General features: G+C 39.3%; 1 protein-coding gene across 1 annotated transcript in view; it reads right to left on the minus strand.

Annotated features, from left to right (window-relative positions):
* Nucleotides 1–267: 267 nt before the first annotated feature.
* tedc1 (tubulin epsilon and delta complex 1) overlaps nucleotides 268–17,156 on the minus strand; it is a 429,152-nt gene continuing 412,263 nt past the window's right edge. Inside the window, exon 5 of the mRNA XM_051920094.1 lies at nucleotides 268–413. The gene's annotated coding sequence lies outside the window, so the exon portion shown is untranslated. The remainder of the gene's footprint in view (nucleotides 414–17,156) is intronic.

A 17,156-nucleotide genomic window follows, 5' to 3' on the forward strand; every position in this document is an offset into this window, starting at 1 on the left:
TCTGTCTCCTGCTTTCTGGTCAGTGCCACTGTCTCCAACCCATATAACACAGCTGGTCTCACTACTGCCCTGTAGAACTTCCCTTTCACTCTTGCTGATACCAGTCTGTCATGCACTCTCTTTTTCACCTCTCTTCCACAATCCCCATTACTCTGTAGTGTTGATCCCAAGTATTTAAACTCATCCACCTTCGCCAACTCCACTCCCTGCATCCTCACCATTACACTGACCTCCTCTCATTTACACACATGTATTCTGTCTTGTTCCTACTGACCTTCAATCTTCTCCTCTCTAGAGCATATCTCCACCTCTCCAGGGTCTCCTCAACCTGCTCCCTACTATCACTACAGATCACAATGTCATCAGCAAACATCATAGTCCATGGGAACTCCTGTCTAATCTCGTCTGTCAACCTGTCCATCACCATTGCAAATAAAAAAGGGCTCAGAGCCGATCCCTGATGTAATCCCAACTTCAGCTTGAATGCATCTGTCACTCCTACCACAGACCTCACCACTGTCACACTTCCCTTGTACATATCCTGTACAACTCTTCTCCACTCCTCAGGCATCCTCTCACTTTCCAAGATTCCGTTAAACAATCTGGTTAAAAACTCCACTGCCATCTCTCCTAAACACCTCCATACTTCCACAGGTATGTCATCTGGACCAACGGCCTTTCCATTTTTCATCCTCTTCATAGCTGTCCTTACTTCCTCCTTGCTAATCCGTTGCACTTCCTGATTCACTATCTCTACATCATCCAACCTCTTCTCTCTCTTATTCTCTTCATTTATCAGCCTCTCAAAGTACTCTTTCCACCTGCTCAACACACTCTCCTTGCTTGTGAATACGTTTCCATCTTTATCCTTTATCACCTTAACCTGCTGCACATCTTTCCCAGCTCGGTCCCTCTGTCTAGCCAATCAGTACAGGTCCTTTTCTCCCTCCTTAGTGTCCAACCTCTCATACAACTCACCATACGCATTTTATTTAGCCTTCGCCACCTCTCTCTTCACCTTGTGCCTTATCTCCTTGTACTCTTGTCTACTTTCTGCATCTCTCTGACTATCCCACTTCTTCTTTCCCATCCTCTTCCTCTGTACAACAACAACAACATTTATTTATATAGCACATTTTCATACAAAAAGTAGCTCAAAGTGCTTTACATAATGAAGAAAAGAAAAATAAAAGACAAAATAAGAAATTAAAATAAGACAACATTAGTTAACATAGAAAAGGAGTAAGGTCTGATGGCCAGGGTGGAGAGAAAAAACAAAAAAAAAAAACTCCAGACGGCTGGAGAAAAAAATAAAATCTGCAGGGGTTCCAGGCCATGAGACCGCCCAGGTCCCTTCTGGGCATTCTACCTAACATAAATGAAATAGTCCTCTTTGCAGTTAGGGTTCTCACGGAGTCACTTGATGCTGATGGACATACAGACTTCTGCCTTTTAATCCATCCATCATTGTTGGAACATCACGGTGCTTTGAGTAGACGGTGGCGCAAAAGGACACCAGAAAAGGAAACAGAAGAGAGAGTAGGGGTTAGTACAGATTTTAGAGCCACCATGAATAGTTATTATAATGAATTGGATATACACAGTATCAGGATTTAAATTACAGTGAAGTTATGTGAAGGCCATGTTAAAATAATGTGTTTTCAGCAGTTTTTTAAAGTGCTCCACTGTATTAGCCTGGCGAATTCCGATTGGCAGGCTATTCCAGATTTTAGGTGCATAACAGCAGAAGGCCACCTCACCACTTTTTTTAAGTTTTGCTCTTGGAATTCTAAGGAGACACTCAGTTGAGGATCTGAGGTTATGATTTGGAATACAAGGTGTCAGACATTCCGATATATAAGATGGGGTGAGATTATTTAAGGCTTTATAAACCATAAGCAGAATTTTAAAGTCAATCCTGAATGACACAGGTAACCAGTGTAGTGACATCAAAACTAGAGAAATGTGCTCAGATTTTCTTTTCCTGGTTAGGACTCTAGCAGCTGCATTCTACACTAGTTGCAAACGATTTATGTCTTTTTTGGGTAGTCCTGAGAGGAGTGCGTTACAGTAATCTAGTCGACTGAAAACAAACGTGTGAACTAATTTCTCAGCATCTTTCAATGATATAAGAGGTCTAACTTTTGCTATGTTTCTTAATTGAAAAAATGCTGTCCTAGTGATCTGATTAATATGCGATTTAAAATTTAGATTACAGTCAACAGTTACCCCTAAGCTTTTTACCTCCGTCTTGACTTTTAATTCTAATGTATCCAGTTTATTTATAATAGCCTCATTGTATCCATTATAGCCAATCACTAAGATTTCAGTTTTCTCTTTATTTAACTTGAGAAAGTTACTATTCATCCATTCTGAGATACAAGTAACACATTGTGTTAGCGAATCAAGAGAATCGGGGTCATCAAGAGCCATTGATAAATACAGCTGTGTGTCATCAGCATAGTTGTGGTAGCTCACGTTGTGCCCCAAGATAATCTGACCTAACGGAAGCATGTAGATTGAGAAGAGCAGTGGACCCAGGATAGAGCCTTGTGGAACACCATATAGAATATCATGTGTCTTTGAGTTGTAATTACCACAACTAACAAAGAATTTTCTCCCTGCCAGGTAGGATTCAAACCAATTTAAGACACTGCCAGAGAGGCCCACCCATTGACTAAGGCGATTTCTAAGAATATTATGATCAATGGTGTCAAATGTGGCACTCAGATCTAAGAGGATGAGAACAGATAAATGGCCTCTGTCTGCATTTACCTGCAAGTCATTTACTACTTTAACGAGTGCAGTTTCTGTGCTGTGATTTGTTCTAAAACCTGACTGAAATTTATCAAGAATAGCATGTTTATTGAGGTGCTCATTTAACTGCATAATGACTGCCTTCTCTAGAATTTTAATTAAGAAAGGCAGGTTAGAGATGGGTCTAAAATTTTCAAGAGCTGAGGGGTCGAGATTATTTTTCTTAAGTAGGGGTTTAACTACAGCAGTCTTAAGACAGTCTGGGAAGACCCCCGTATCTAATGATGAAATTACTATGTCAAGAACATTATCAATTAGCACGCCCAATACTTCTTTGAAAAAATTTGTTGGTATTGGGTCAAGGACGCAGGTGGAGGGTTTCAGTTGAGAAAATTATTTTATGTAGATCAGGTAAATCTATCCTAGTGAAAGAGTTTAATTTGTTTATAACGGAATGCTGGGGTTTAGGAGGATCCTTAGTGTTGGGAAGATATACTATGTTATTTCTAAGATCATTAATTTTTTGATTGAAAAATACAGCAATAGCCTCACAGGTTTTACTGGAAGTACTTAGGAGGCATTCCTTTGAGTTACCTGGGTTTAATGGACGATCAATCGTCGAGAATAAGACTCTGGGATTACTAGCATTGTTATTTATAATCTTAGAGAAATAACAGCGCCTCTCAAGACGGACTGTGTTATTGTATTCTGTTATTTTAACTTTTAATATTTCATAGTGGATAGTTAGTTTAGTCTTCCTCCATTTACGCTCAGCTCTACGGCATGTTCTCTTTAAATCAGACACTCTTTGGGTCTTCCATGGTATAACAATGCTAGAAGATTTTTTAACTGTCTTTTCAGGTGCAACTATGTCAACAGCAGCTCTCACTTTAGTATTAAAAATCTTTCCACCTTATTATTTACATTCTCCTCGCTATTATAGTTGGCACTATAAACGGACTGATTGCTTAGAATGTTTGTAAGTTTTAAAGCTGCTCATGAGTCAAAGAAGCATTTTTTAACAATATGCTTCTCATGAGTGTTTTCTATCATTATTTCTATATTAAAAAGTAGAAGAAAATGGTCTGATAGACCAATATCAATGACCTGCTTTATATCAACTTTTAGTCCTTTAGTAATCACTAAGTCTAACGTATGACCTGCTTTATGTGTAGGCTGATTAACAAGCTGTCTCAAATCAAAAGAGCCCAGGAGGTTCATAATTTCTTTTACTTTTTGGTCACATTGATTATCTATATGAAAATTAAAGTCGCCGACTATTAAGAGTGTGTCATAGTTCATAATTAAAATTGACATTAAGTTAGAGAATTCCTCAAAAAAAGACGCGTTGAATTTAGGAGGTCTATACACGGATAATACTAGAACGTGAGAATCTCCATGGATAACAACGGCAAGATACTCAAAGGACTTGAATTTACCAAAACTGACATCTTTACATTTTAACCGGCTTGAGTAAATGTTTGCCAAGCCGCCGCCTCTCTTTCCTTGGCGATCCACACGAGTAAAACTGTAATCCAGAGGCGCAGATTCGATTAAAAGAGCTGCGCCATCTGAGCTAAGCCACGTTTCACTTAGTGCAATAAAATCTATTTTTCTATCACTAATAAGATCGTTGATAAAAAACGTCTCGTTAGTTAAAGCTCTAACATTTAATAGTACCATATTTAATGTTTCGGAGGGGCAGAGATGAATATTATGTGCGTTATTGATATTTGGAACAGGAACTAAGTTATTTTTATTAGCGCTGCTATGTGTGTATTTTTGTTTAATCTATAGTCTGTTTTTATAGTTTTAATAAATTGTTCATCTAAACTAGTAATTTTAATTAAATTATTGGTGTTTATGCCGTATTGCCTAGATTTTCTACGTGCATTGAGGTTGGTTATTACAGTATTAATATTGTGCACTTTTACGGAAGATTTTATTAAACAATTATCATGTCCTAGCACAGCAGTAGCATTTTGGAAGGGGTTAAGAGTAGAGATAGATAGTCAAGATAAACGAATTACCTTAGATATGTTTTCGGAGAGGACCCAGGCACCGAAACTGTTCGGATGCAGGCCATCTCTCTTGAAGAAACGTGGCCTTTCCCAAAAGAGGTCCCAGTTGTTGATGAATCCGATGTCTTGATTCTTGCAGAAGCCCTGCAGCCAGTTGTTTAATCCTAGCAGATGACTGTAGTACTTGTTTGATTGTCTGATGAGAGGTAGTGGACCTGAAATGAAGATCTTTGCCGATGGGGTCCTCTCCTTCGTGTCTTTAATTAATGCTGCGAAGTCAGCCTTGAGCATTTCCGATTGTCGGTGCCTTATATTTACGCCGGCATGCAAAACAATTGCTCCAACTGCCCTCTTCTTGTGCTTCTCATAGATTGCCGGCGCACGTCTCATCACATCTCGGACACGAGCACCGGGAAAACAAGAAACAAACGATTTTCGATTAGGGCATGCGATATTGAGGTTTCTAACAATAGAATCACCTACCACTATTACATCACCAGGGGCTGAAGGCGAACTGGGAACGCGGAGAGGGTCGAACCGGTTCTGAGTCGAGATGCTCGTCTGTGCCAATGGAGGTGTTCTGGCCTTGAACCCCCGCCTGCATAGCTGAAATACGCCGAGGTCATCATCGGAGTCGCTCCGACGAGGCGCGGGGGTGGAGTTCAGTTGAGCGGCACAACGCGGGGTTGATGTTACGCCGATTACAGATGGCGAGGATGGTTTATCCAGCAGCCGAGCCTTCAGATCTCTAAGGTATCTTCGTCTGGACAGGAGTTTCTGAATCTGTTCGTCGAGTGCCTGGAGTTCTTATACGACCATGGCAACGCGATTCATTTCACTGTCGGCCATTGTCTGCTTCTGCTTCCGCTTCGTGCCCTAGGAAGAATGAGAGAGAGAGAGAGAGAGAGATCATGCCACAATCAAACCCAACACAGGCACAGCCTGTATACTTTCCTGTATTTCCTCATTCCACCACCAGGTTTCCTTTTCCTCCTTCCTCTGTCCAGATGTCACACAAAACACCCTTCTTGCTGTCACCCTTACTACATCTGCTGTAGTTTCCCAACTGTCTGGAAACTCTTTACTACTACTCAGTGCCTGTCTCACCTTCTCCCTAAACTCAACCTTGCAGTCTTACTTTTTCAACTTCCACCATTTGATCCTTTGCTGCTGCCCTCACTCTCCTCCTCTTCTTGATCTCCAACATCATCCTACAGACCACCATCCTATGCTGCTTAACTACACTTTCCCCTGCCATCACTTTGCAGTCTTCAATCTCCTTCAGATCAACTCTTCTGCATAGGATCTAGTCTACCTGTGTGCATCTTCCTCCACTCGTGTATGTCACCCTATGTTCCTCCCTCTTCTTAAAATACGTATTCACCACAGCCAAGTCCATCCTTTTGGCAAAATCCACTATCCTCTGACCTTCTTCATTCCTCTCCTCGACACCATACCTACCCCATCACCTCCTCGTCTCCTCTGGTTGCTTCACCAACATGTCCACTGAAATCTGATCCAATCACCACTTTCTGTCCCTTTGGTACAATATCCCTTCACTTCATCCAACTAACTCCAAAAATCTTCTTTCTCCTCCATCGTACACCCAACTTGCGGGGCATATGCACTAACAACATTCATCATCACACCTCCAATTTCCAAATTCATAATCATTATCTGACACACTTTTCACCTCCTCCTAAACAATATTTGTAAACTCAATCAGGTGTAAGCTACAACCATTTCCATTGCAGACCATGGTTACTGGCTTCAACCTGTGATCAACTGTCAAACTGGATGGAAGAACAAGGAGGAAACTGGTAAGAGAGGTTACCAAGAGGCCAATGGCCACTTTGAAGGAGTTACAGGATTTTATGGAAATGAGTAGTTATTGTGTGCATGTGACAACAATTTCACAAGCACTCCACAATTGTGGCTTGTTCTGGAGGATCGCAAGGAAAAAGCCACTTCTCAAGAAAGGCCACATTAAGTCTCGTTTGAGCTTTGCCAGAATGCATCTTGAAGATTCTGATGCAAAGTGGAAAAAGGTCTTATGGTCAGATGAGACCAAAATCAAACTATATGGCCTCGATACCAAACGGTACACCTGGTGGAAATCCAATGCAGCTCACTATCCACAACACACCATACCTACAGTAAAAGCATGGATGTGGCAGCAACCTGTTGTAGGGGTGTTTCTCTGCCGCAGGGCCTGAGGCTCTCGTTAGGGTGGAAAGAAAAATGGATGGGGCAAAATACAGTCAAATTCTTGAGGAAAACTTACTACCCTCTGCCAGAAAGTTGATGATGGGCAGAATGTTCACGTTCCAATACGACAACGACCCGAAGCAAACAGCAAAATTGACCACACAGTGGCTGAAGGAGAAAAAGTGAATGTCCTTGTGTAGCCCAGTCAGAGCCCAGACCTGAATCCCACTGAAAATCTGTGGAAAGATTTGAAGATAGCAGTCCACCAACGCTCACCATCCAATTTGACCAAACTTGAACAGTTCTGTAAAGAAGAGTGGGCAACAATTGCTCAATCTAGATGTGTAAAGCTGATAGAGAAGTATCCCAACAGACTCAAGGCTGTCATTAACACTAGAATTACCAAAGCTTACAAAAAAACTTGTAAATCTGGCCCACCTTAAATCCACTCGCACGCCTCCATTCAGTGTCTTTTGTCTTGTAAATGTGTCGACAAGCCCAAGGAGCAAGCAGCCTGCTATCCCATCCCCACCCACCGCTGCAGAAACTGCAAAAATCTCTCCCAACTGAAGACTTGTTTATCAGGGAGTCAGGTACACAGAGCTGTATAGGCTAAAAAATACAGTATATCGTTATTTGGAACACATGCATTTCATGTGGTTCCATGTCTACAAAAATCAATGTAAGTGTAGGATGACAGAAATGTTGAACACATACCTAAAAGACAAACTTTTTCCAAGTTTTAATACAAACGACAAAATTTTGACATAAAGTGTATGTGTGATGACTGAAGTCCAAAAGTCCTTTCATAAATGGTACAAATATAACAGAACAAGTGCACTTTTATTCAAGACTGTAACTGGAGAGAAAGAAATCGTGTTAGTTTACGTCCTTGTAGCGACTGCTTTGGTAGTACAGCAGTTAGAGCTGCTGACTCCTATTCAAAATGTCGTCGGTTCAAGTCTTCACGTGTCCCAGAGTAAACATTTTCAGTAGTGAGCTGCTCTTATTGTTACTGTTATACAATAAAAACATACATTTGATTTGAGTCTGTAACAGCCGGTGTAAATGTATGGTACTTGTAAAGGTTAGCATTTTTTGAATTCGGTTTTATTCTCTCATTCGTGTTCATGCTCGACCCCAATCTGACACTGTTAGTTTTCAAATAAAGACGTGCTATAACACAGGTGAACTCAGATCAGAGAAAGAGAACAGAAGCCTTCCCTGCAAGAAACGTCCACTCACATATAGAAACAACGCAGCTGCACCAGGTGTAAAGGCGAAAGTTAGCACTGTTTCAATGCAGGATGAGGTCGGACGTCATCCTGCCAGTCAGTCTGCCCCACACCTGTCCTCCAATGAAGCAGCATGGCTTACAGAGCTCGCCAACATATCGTGCAAAATCCTGTTTGTGATTGTTTTGTGATGGTCTTTACATAAGCATTTATCTGTTACTTATATAAAAGCCAGATCGAATGTTATTTACCTTGATTTATTTACTTATCTTCCTACAGCGTAAAGTCACAAATAGACTACAGAGCTTCCTCTGTCTGATCGACAAGGGCATGCTCATAAATTACACGTGTAATGCCACGAAAAATGCCTTCTGACACTTCAGTATGTGATCAATGGTACGAGAATGCCATCAGACTTCTTTTTTTGGGCACATACAAAATCCACATCTAAACACTAGCGTGGAGAGTCGCTTGCGTACTGAATAGTCTATAGATGCAGGTGGAAGCTGCCGTCACTTTACTTTGTATATAAAAGTCAGATCGAATGTTATTTACCTTGATTTATTTACTTATCTTCCTACAGCATAAAGTCACAAGTAAACTGCAGAGTTTCCTGTGTTTGATCGACACGGGCATGCTCACAAAGTACATGTGTACTGCAGTGACTTTAGCTGCAGGTGGAAGCTCCTGTCACAACCTACGCAACTGTATTTGATCCTATTCAGGAAAAGATCCCAGTAGCCCGATGGGAGAAAGACTTTCTGAGACTAAGGTCATAAAGCTTATGAAACCATTTCAGGACAAAGGCAGAGCCGCAAAAACAGTTGTGTGGAGCTTCCACCTGCAGCTAAAGTCACTTCAGTACACATGTGCTATGTCAGCATGCCCGTGTCAATCAAACACAGGAAGCTCTGCAGTTTACTTGTGACTTTACACTGTAGGAAGATAAGTAAATAAATCAAGGTAAATAACATAACATTCGATCTGACTTTTATATACGAAGTACAGTGACAGTAGCTTCCACCTGCAGCTATAGACTCTTCAGTACGCGAGCGACTCTCCATGCTAGTCTTTAGATGTGGACGGTGTATGTGCACAAAAAAGAAGTGACGGCATTCTTGTACCACTGATCACGTACTGAAGTGTTGGCAGGCATTTTTCGTGGCATTACACGCGTAATTTGTGAGCATGCCCTTGTCGATCAAACAGAGGAAGCTTGCAGTCTACTTGTGACTTTATGGTGTAGGAAGAAAAGTAAATAAATCAAGGTTTCCTTAGGAGGCACTAGCTCTCCGGAAATGTGTTCTTTTGAAATTGCGGCATTTTAAGTAACCGAAAAATATAGAAATATGATATTAAAAGGCGATATCCCTCCTATAGTGATATGGCGGTGAATAATCACATAAGAGAAAAAGATATAACTTAGCTTTCTTTACTGACGACTTTACGCGGCATTACAGACGGAGGAAGCCATAGCATCACAATATCAAGGTGGGAACTTGATGTATATAGTCTGCCATTTTCCGTCACTGCGCTGAAAGGTTTTTCGGGACTAATGACGCAATCACCCATTCATCTGTCCACAGGCTTCAAAGTGTCTTGGCAGCAGTCCAAGCCTTATATACTGGTTTCTCCACGTGCAGGCTCTCTCTCTGGTCTCCAAACAAGGACAGGAAAGGACTCAACCCCATCTCCAAAAATACAGGAATAGCACAATGCCTACTTGCAGTTGTCTCATTCTCCAAACTGCTAGACTAGTGGTTTCTAAATGCAGCCTAGCCCCTGTGTGCCATACTTGGTCTGCATGTGTAAATGAATCCATAAAACAATTTGCACAGAGATAGTGACATTAAACTTAATATTATAACAAACTTATTAATAACAAACCACCCTTTGTCACTGGATCTGTGATAAAAACAATACTTGAAAGTCATATCCACAAAGTAAAAGGTACTCGATCCCCCTTCACAGTGTAGACATTTCAAGATCATTTGTGGAAATGTGAGGTGTAGTGCCACTATAGCTCCTGTACCATTCATCTAATACCAGCGTAAATATTAACAATGACAAGTTACAGTACATTTGGACAAACAGTTACATTTAACATGGTGTTACTAAGTAGTGATCTTTGTATCTCATGAGTGGTGTAGATGGAGATCTCCTGTTATGTCTTACATAATCTGTGTTGTATCTAAATACCACTGAACCCATGCAGTTGGTATCATAGCATCAGATTATATTATAATTCTATACAGCATCTTGATGGATTTCACTATTCTTTGGCACTCATAACATTTCTAACTTTAGTATGTTGCTATATGTGCCCCACTCTTGGGTGTCTAATGCCTTTTATGAGTTATAATAGTTGTAACATAACTCAGATGTTATTCTAGATCTATTGCTATGAGTATTAATTGTTGTTAACTAGTGTTATTGCATAATTTGTTCACTATCTTTTTATCCTCCCCAACTTCACTATTGGATGTTCTATTCCCTTTCAGTTTACAATTTAACATTATTGGTGGTAAATCATGTATATCCTCATACCTTTGAGCCCCTCTTATAACATTTTCAAGTATATTCCTAAAGCTTTCTATATACACGCCTTGTCCAACCTAGTGGTTTGTAGACAAAGTCTTTTGCTTGGTGGCTTTGCAGATCCTTCTGAACAAACGTGTGACTGCTTCAGGACACTAAAGTCTTTGCCATTTACTGGAACATAAAATTAAACAGTCCTGTTGCCATTAGAGAGCTCATGAAATGCACACATGGTGACTGTCCATTTTTAGCAGAGGAACACTTCCCTCTAGGTTTGCACTGGATTCAGTAGTCATTCATGGGAGCCTTCAACAGCTATCATCTCACTTCAATGGCATGTTCACAGCCTGTTTCTGTTAGAGTCCATAAAAACTTTGTTTCTGCAGCACAAATGCCTGCACATATCATGGCTTCAGATTTACTCAGCTGGACTTACAATCTTTCTTTGATTCTGCACTTCTTCCACTCTGGAAAAGCAAGTCGTTTCTTTACCAGCTATTATCAGGTATGTGCAGCAGATCAAGAATCATTCGTGCAGTATAGTCTCTTTAAATCTTCATTCGTAGTACACCACCTTTTCTTCATTGATAAAAACTCTACCACTGACTTGGACAGGCCTTGGCCACCACTAAATTGAGTGGCCAAAACTAAAATACTTGCTAGGCTAAATAAAGAAGGGTGAAAGGTAGAGCAAATACATAATATAAAACAATTCTTTATCAATCATATGTATAATACAATGCAGCACTATTAATGACAATTCTAGACCCACAGTTCTCAGTCTCATATCATAAATAACAGAGATAAATTAAATACGGCAAGTTATTACATTTAAACCAGGCTAATGAAAATGTTTCTTCAGTAAGATAATACACTAAACAAAATTAACACATTGCATCTGTTATACATCACAGATGTCTTAAATTATAACAAGATGTTTCATATTTGAACTTCAGTGTTTTCATAAAACAAAAATCTTATAATATCTATACCATATAACAAACTGTAGTTTATCTTATCTTATCAAGAGACAAATTTTTTAAAGGTCTTTAAGACATTACAACAGCACAGTTTATATAGAGTACAGACTAATGGTTCTAATGTATAACTGAACAATCCATTTAGCTATGTGCATTATAACTGAGCATTAACCTTAATTCATTGATGTAATAACAAATCTTCTTATAATTAATCATTTACAGATGCAAATCAATACATGTATTCAGTTCTAATACATTTTGTAATTACTGAAGTGATAAAAATAATCATTTAACATACATCAAAATATGTAAACCCTCTCTACTGTTTTTATATAAAGACTAGAGAAAGAAATTAGTCTTGTTTGATATGGCATCATTTAACCTTTGTATTTTTCATTTAAACATTTTTATTATACAGGATGTTATACCCTTACACTTGCACTAATCAGCATGCAAGGACATAATTCCAATAACTGCTGTTCATTAATTTATGACTGATAATCAAACATTCACCACCCTTTGGTCAGATTATTTAATTTCTCTGCCCAAACTTGCTGTTAAGCTATTTCTTGCAGCTTGTATAGAAAAAATAGCTTGTATTTTTCATCTATTGGTCACAGATTTTGCTGAATCTGGAGAAAAGAACATTTATAGTTGTGAAGTTACATATTCTTTATTTCTGCTTATAATACTTTATTCAGATTTAAAATTCTTAACTCTTTAACTGACCATGCTACAGGCTGTAAATCCTGTATTCAGATAAACTTATAAGTTCAGTAGGTCATCTTTATTTATCAATGCATCTGCTTGTAGGCTTCAAAAACATTCCAGGCTTCAGTAAACTATACACAGTTTGCATTACGAATATTCTTATGATCACTTTTTTGATTTTACTTGTAGATATTCACATGTATTACTAGTACAATTAAATTTGAATATGATTCCCTATTACTATAACAATTACAGTGGAACCTCGGTTCACGAACGTCTCGGTACACGTACAACTCGGTTTACGACCAAAAAGTTTGCCAAACTTTTACCTCGGTTCACGACCACACACTCGGTATACGAACAAGCCAGGTTCCCTTTCGGTTTGTACATGTTCAGTCTCTCCCTGTGCATTTACTGTGCAGCGAGCAAGAGAGAGAGCGAGACAGCGCGACACACACACACACACACACACACAGAGTCAGCGCGAGAGAGAGGCGAGAGACAGAGGCACACACACAGGCAGCGCGAGACAGAGAATGCTGCGCACACACACACACAGGAGCACGCGAGAGAGACACACACACAGGCGCTCCAGGCTCAAGACGCACGCACACACACATAGGCGCGGGAGAGAGAGGCGCGCACACACACAGGTGCTCCAGGCTCGCAAAAGAGAGACGCATGCACACACACACAGGCGTGGGAGAGAGAGGCGCGGGAACACACACAGGAGCGCGCTAGAGAGACACACACACAGGCGCTCCAGGCTCACAAAAGAGAGATGCATGCACGCACACACACACAGGCACGGGAGAGAGAGGCGCGCACACACACAGGAGTGCTAGAGAGACACACACACAGGCGCTCCAGGCTGCAAAAGAGAGACGCACGCTCACACACACACAGGCGCGAGAGAGAGAGAGTGAGCGAGGGACGCATAAGGTAGAGAAGGCTTGTTTTTGTTTTCAGTTCTGTTTACAGTTATCGGTTCGTAGCCTGCATTGTTGCAATGTTACTTTTCTTGGTGGTTTATTAAATTATGGATTTTTCAAATGTTCATTTTTTCCCCTGTGCTTAAAACTCATTAAAAAAGTGTTTTTAGCAAGCGGTTCCTAGCACTATAGCGCGAACTATTGCAGTGTTAGTTTTCTCTGTTGTTCAAGGTTTTCTCAGTGTTATTCAATGTTTTTACATTTAGTTTACCATTACGCTGTGCATTGTATGGTATAATTAACTATATTTGTGCTTAAAAACTAATATATATATATATATATATATATATATATATATGTATATATATATATATATATATATATATATATATATATACACACATACAGTTTGTACGGTCTGGAACGGATTAATTGTATTTACGTACAATCCTATGGGAGAAATTGCTTCGGTTCACGACCAACTCGGTTTACAACCAGAGTTTTGGAACGAATTATGGTCGTGAACTGAGGTTCCACTGTATGTTATTATATTATTATATGGGACATCTCCCATTTTTTAGAGTTTTCCTTCACATTATTGATTAGTCAGCTGACAAACACAGAAACACAGACTTACAAATGACATAAAAGAGCATCTGCAACCCCAGACTCTGAATAAGAATAATTAATCTTATTTTTCTTTGCTAGATTCTATCCCACTTCATGCCCAAGCAGATTACTTGGCTAAGGCAGAAGTTCTTTAAACAACATTCAGCACACTGGAGAAAGCAACTGTTCACAAACAAACAGCCTTCACTCGTTTCAGTCATTTCAACATACAGTATTTGGCAATTGCTTCATTCTTTCAAATATCTTCACATATTCTCATACTCACGTTCTCTTTTACAATTGCACTTCATTCACATAATAAAGTTCTCTTACAACTGTATTTCATTCACAGAGATCTCTATCATACGTGCTATAAACTCACTCGAGGTTGTGCTTTTTTGTTTATTTATAAGGTTTCACTGTGCAACGCACTTAAACGTGTCTTTTCCTTCATGCTTATTTACAATCAAACAACTGCTCAGGCCGCAAGCTGGTATCACTTTCATTAAATTAGGAGTACATCTTACCTTAGTTTCATACGCGCTAGTTTCCAGATCATGAAAACTTCGTGGCGAAACCGGTTTCAACGACAATCAAGGAAACTTATTTCCGTAGCGATCCTGGTTTCAGCGACAGCAAGGAAAATCCACCCATCGGGAAATCACGCAGTACAATTACACAACAAGAAAGCATTCCCATCAAAAGTTACGCGGTCACAAATAATATCCTGACTTAACAAGGAAAACATATATGCTTGAACCTTTATTTCGTATCACCGGGCAAGTGTGCTAACCACTGCGCCACCATACTCTTCACCTTTATAGTTCCTAAAATACACAACCTCCATTCACGCACATCAGGCACATTCTGCTTATCGCAAAAACTTGTCTCCCTTCTCATTTAGTATTACTAAAAGAGCATTTTTCCTTTAAACTTGATCAGGGTTTGAAAGGAAAAATGTTTTGCACGTTTACAAGCTTTAAACAAAGGTGGAGACATTCTATTTGCGTTAACCCAATTTTACACATATCGATAATTATCTTTGTCATGTGAGAAACTGTCTCATTTTTAAATTCACACTTTTCCAATTTATACCTTCTTAAAAGTATGGCCAGTACTTACAGGAAGGTCACAGAGGCATGTTTCTCATTGCAAAGTTTTAAAACCAAATGTTTTTATTCTTTTTCCAATTTTAAGTTAGAGCTCTTTTGCATTACAGTTTCTTTTTAAACATTAGCTTATAACGTAGGTTCGTAATTTAAGAAATATTTATAAGACAATTTCAATAATTTCTGTGTGTTTAAGCACACGGCATGATACTTTCAGCAGTACAATATAGGAGGGTTGCCAAAACCTTTAACCTTTAATCTTCTAGGCAGAGTGATAGGGACAGCTGCACAGCTCACCAACTGTGTTTTAACAGGCGGATGAACCATGTACATTGGATTTCTATTATGCCATTAAAGATTTCTACAATTTATTTTAGCGAGCGCAATCAAGCCGTTATGGATTTTATCAGCATTTGCACTGTTCATCTATAAGTAACTGACTTCCAGACCCGCTGGATGCGTGACTGACTCGTCAAACGACAAGGTAAATGCATGCCTGCCTGCCTGCATAAAATCTTAATAACGCGCAGTTCTTTGTAGTTTTTACAAATTATAGTTTCTAATGGCTAAACGATGCAGCTTATTTTTAATAAGTGTTCCCCAACATGGCATTTTTACTTTTCAGGCAGATTTTGGACTTCGTATGGCAGCTGATTAATCTGTGTTGTCCACTCAGTGCCATTTCACTTTATTCTGGACAACCAGTCTCGTGTCTATAAGTTTAAAAATGTTGTTTATAATTTATCGTGTCTGACTTAGTTTCGTCTTTTATTCCCACATTTATACTCATGCTTTGGACTTTTAAGTCCAACTCGCATAATGTAGTTAGCAGACGCTACCACGAGTTGCCGGCAGCTGTCTTCTGTGTTTTTTTTCTAGCCCCATGCGCCACAACACTGTGCCCGTTACAAGACCGCCTCTTGTACTTTCACTGGATTAATTAATATCCTTGTTCTAGTTAGGGCCAGGCATTTTAAGGCAGTTTTACCCGGTCACGGGAGTTCATGACTGTGCGCGCAACCATCCCAATAAACTCAATATTTTGACAGAGACCTTTCATTTCGTCATTATTAGAAGCATATTTTATATATTTATATATATATATATATATATATATATATATATATATATATATATATATATATATATATATATATATTATATATATTTATATATATATATATATATATATATATATATATATATATATATATATATACCATTATAAATAACATACGGTTATTAATTTAGCCACCATCCTGCTCGCAGCGCCATTTTGTTTCCTTAGGAGGCACTAGCTGTCCGGAAATGTGTTGTTTTGAAATTGCAGCGTTTTAAGTAACCGAAAAATATAGAGATATGATATTAAAAGTCGATATCCCTCCTATAGTGATAGGGTGGTGAATAATCATATAAGAGAAAAAGATATAACTTAGCTTTCTTTACTGATGACTTTACGCGGCATTACAGACGGAGGAAGCCATAGCATCACAATATCAAGGTGGGAACTTGATATATACAGTCTGCCATTTTCCGTCACTGCGCTGAAAGGTTTTTCGGGACGAATGACGCAATCACCCATTCGTCCGTCAACAGGCTTCAAAGTGTCTTGGCAGCAGTCCAAGCCTTATATATTGGTTTCTCCATGTGCAGGCTCTCTCTCTGGTCTCCAAACAAGGACAGGAAAGGACTCAACCCCACCTCCAAAAATACAGGAATAGCACAATGCCTACTTGCAGTTGTCTCATTCTCCAAACTGCTAGACTAGTGGTTTCTAAATGCAGCCTAGCCCCTGTGTGCCATACTTGGTCTGCATGTGTAAATGAATCCATAAAACAATTTGCACAGAGATAGTGACATTAAACTTATTATAACAAACTTATTATAACAAATACCTATATAAATGCCAAATCGAATGTTAACATATAAATATTTCCTATGTAAAGACCATCACAAAACAATCACAAACAGGAGTTTGCATGATACGTTGACGAGCTCTATAAGCCATGCTGCTTCGTTCTAGGACAGGTGTGGGGCAGACTGACTGGCAGGATGA

Source organism: Erpetoichthys calabaricus, chromosome 16, assembly GCF_900747795.2.
Source record: "Erpetoichthys calabaricus chromosome 16, fErpCal1.3, whole genome shotgun sequence".
In the NCBI taxonomy this organism is placed as follows: Eukaryota; Metazoa; Chordata; class Cladistia; order Polypteriformes; family Polypteridae; genus Erpetoichthys; species Erpetoichthys calabaricus.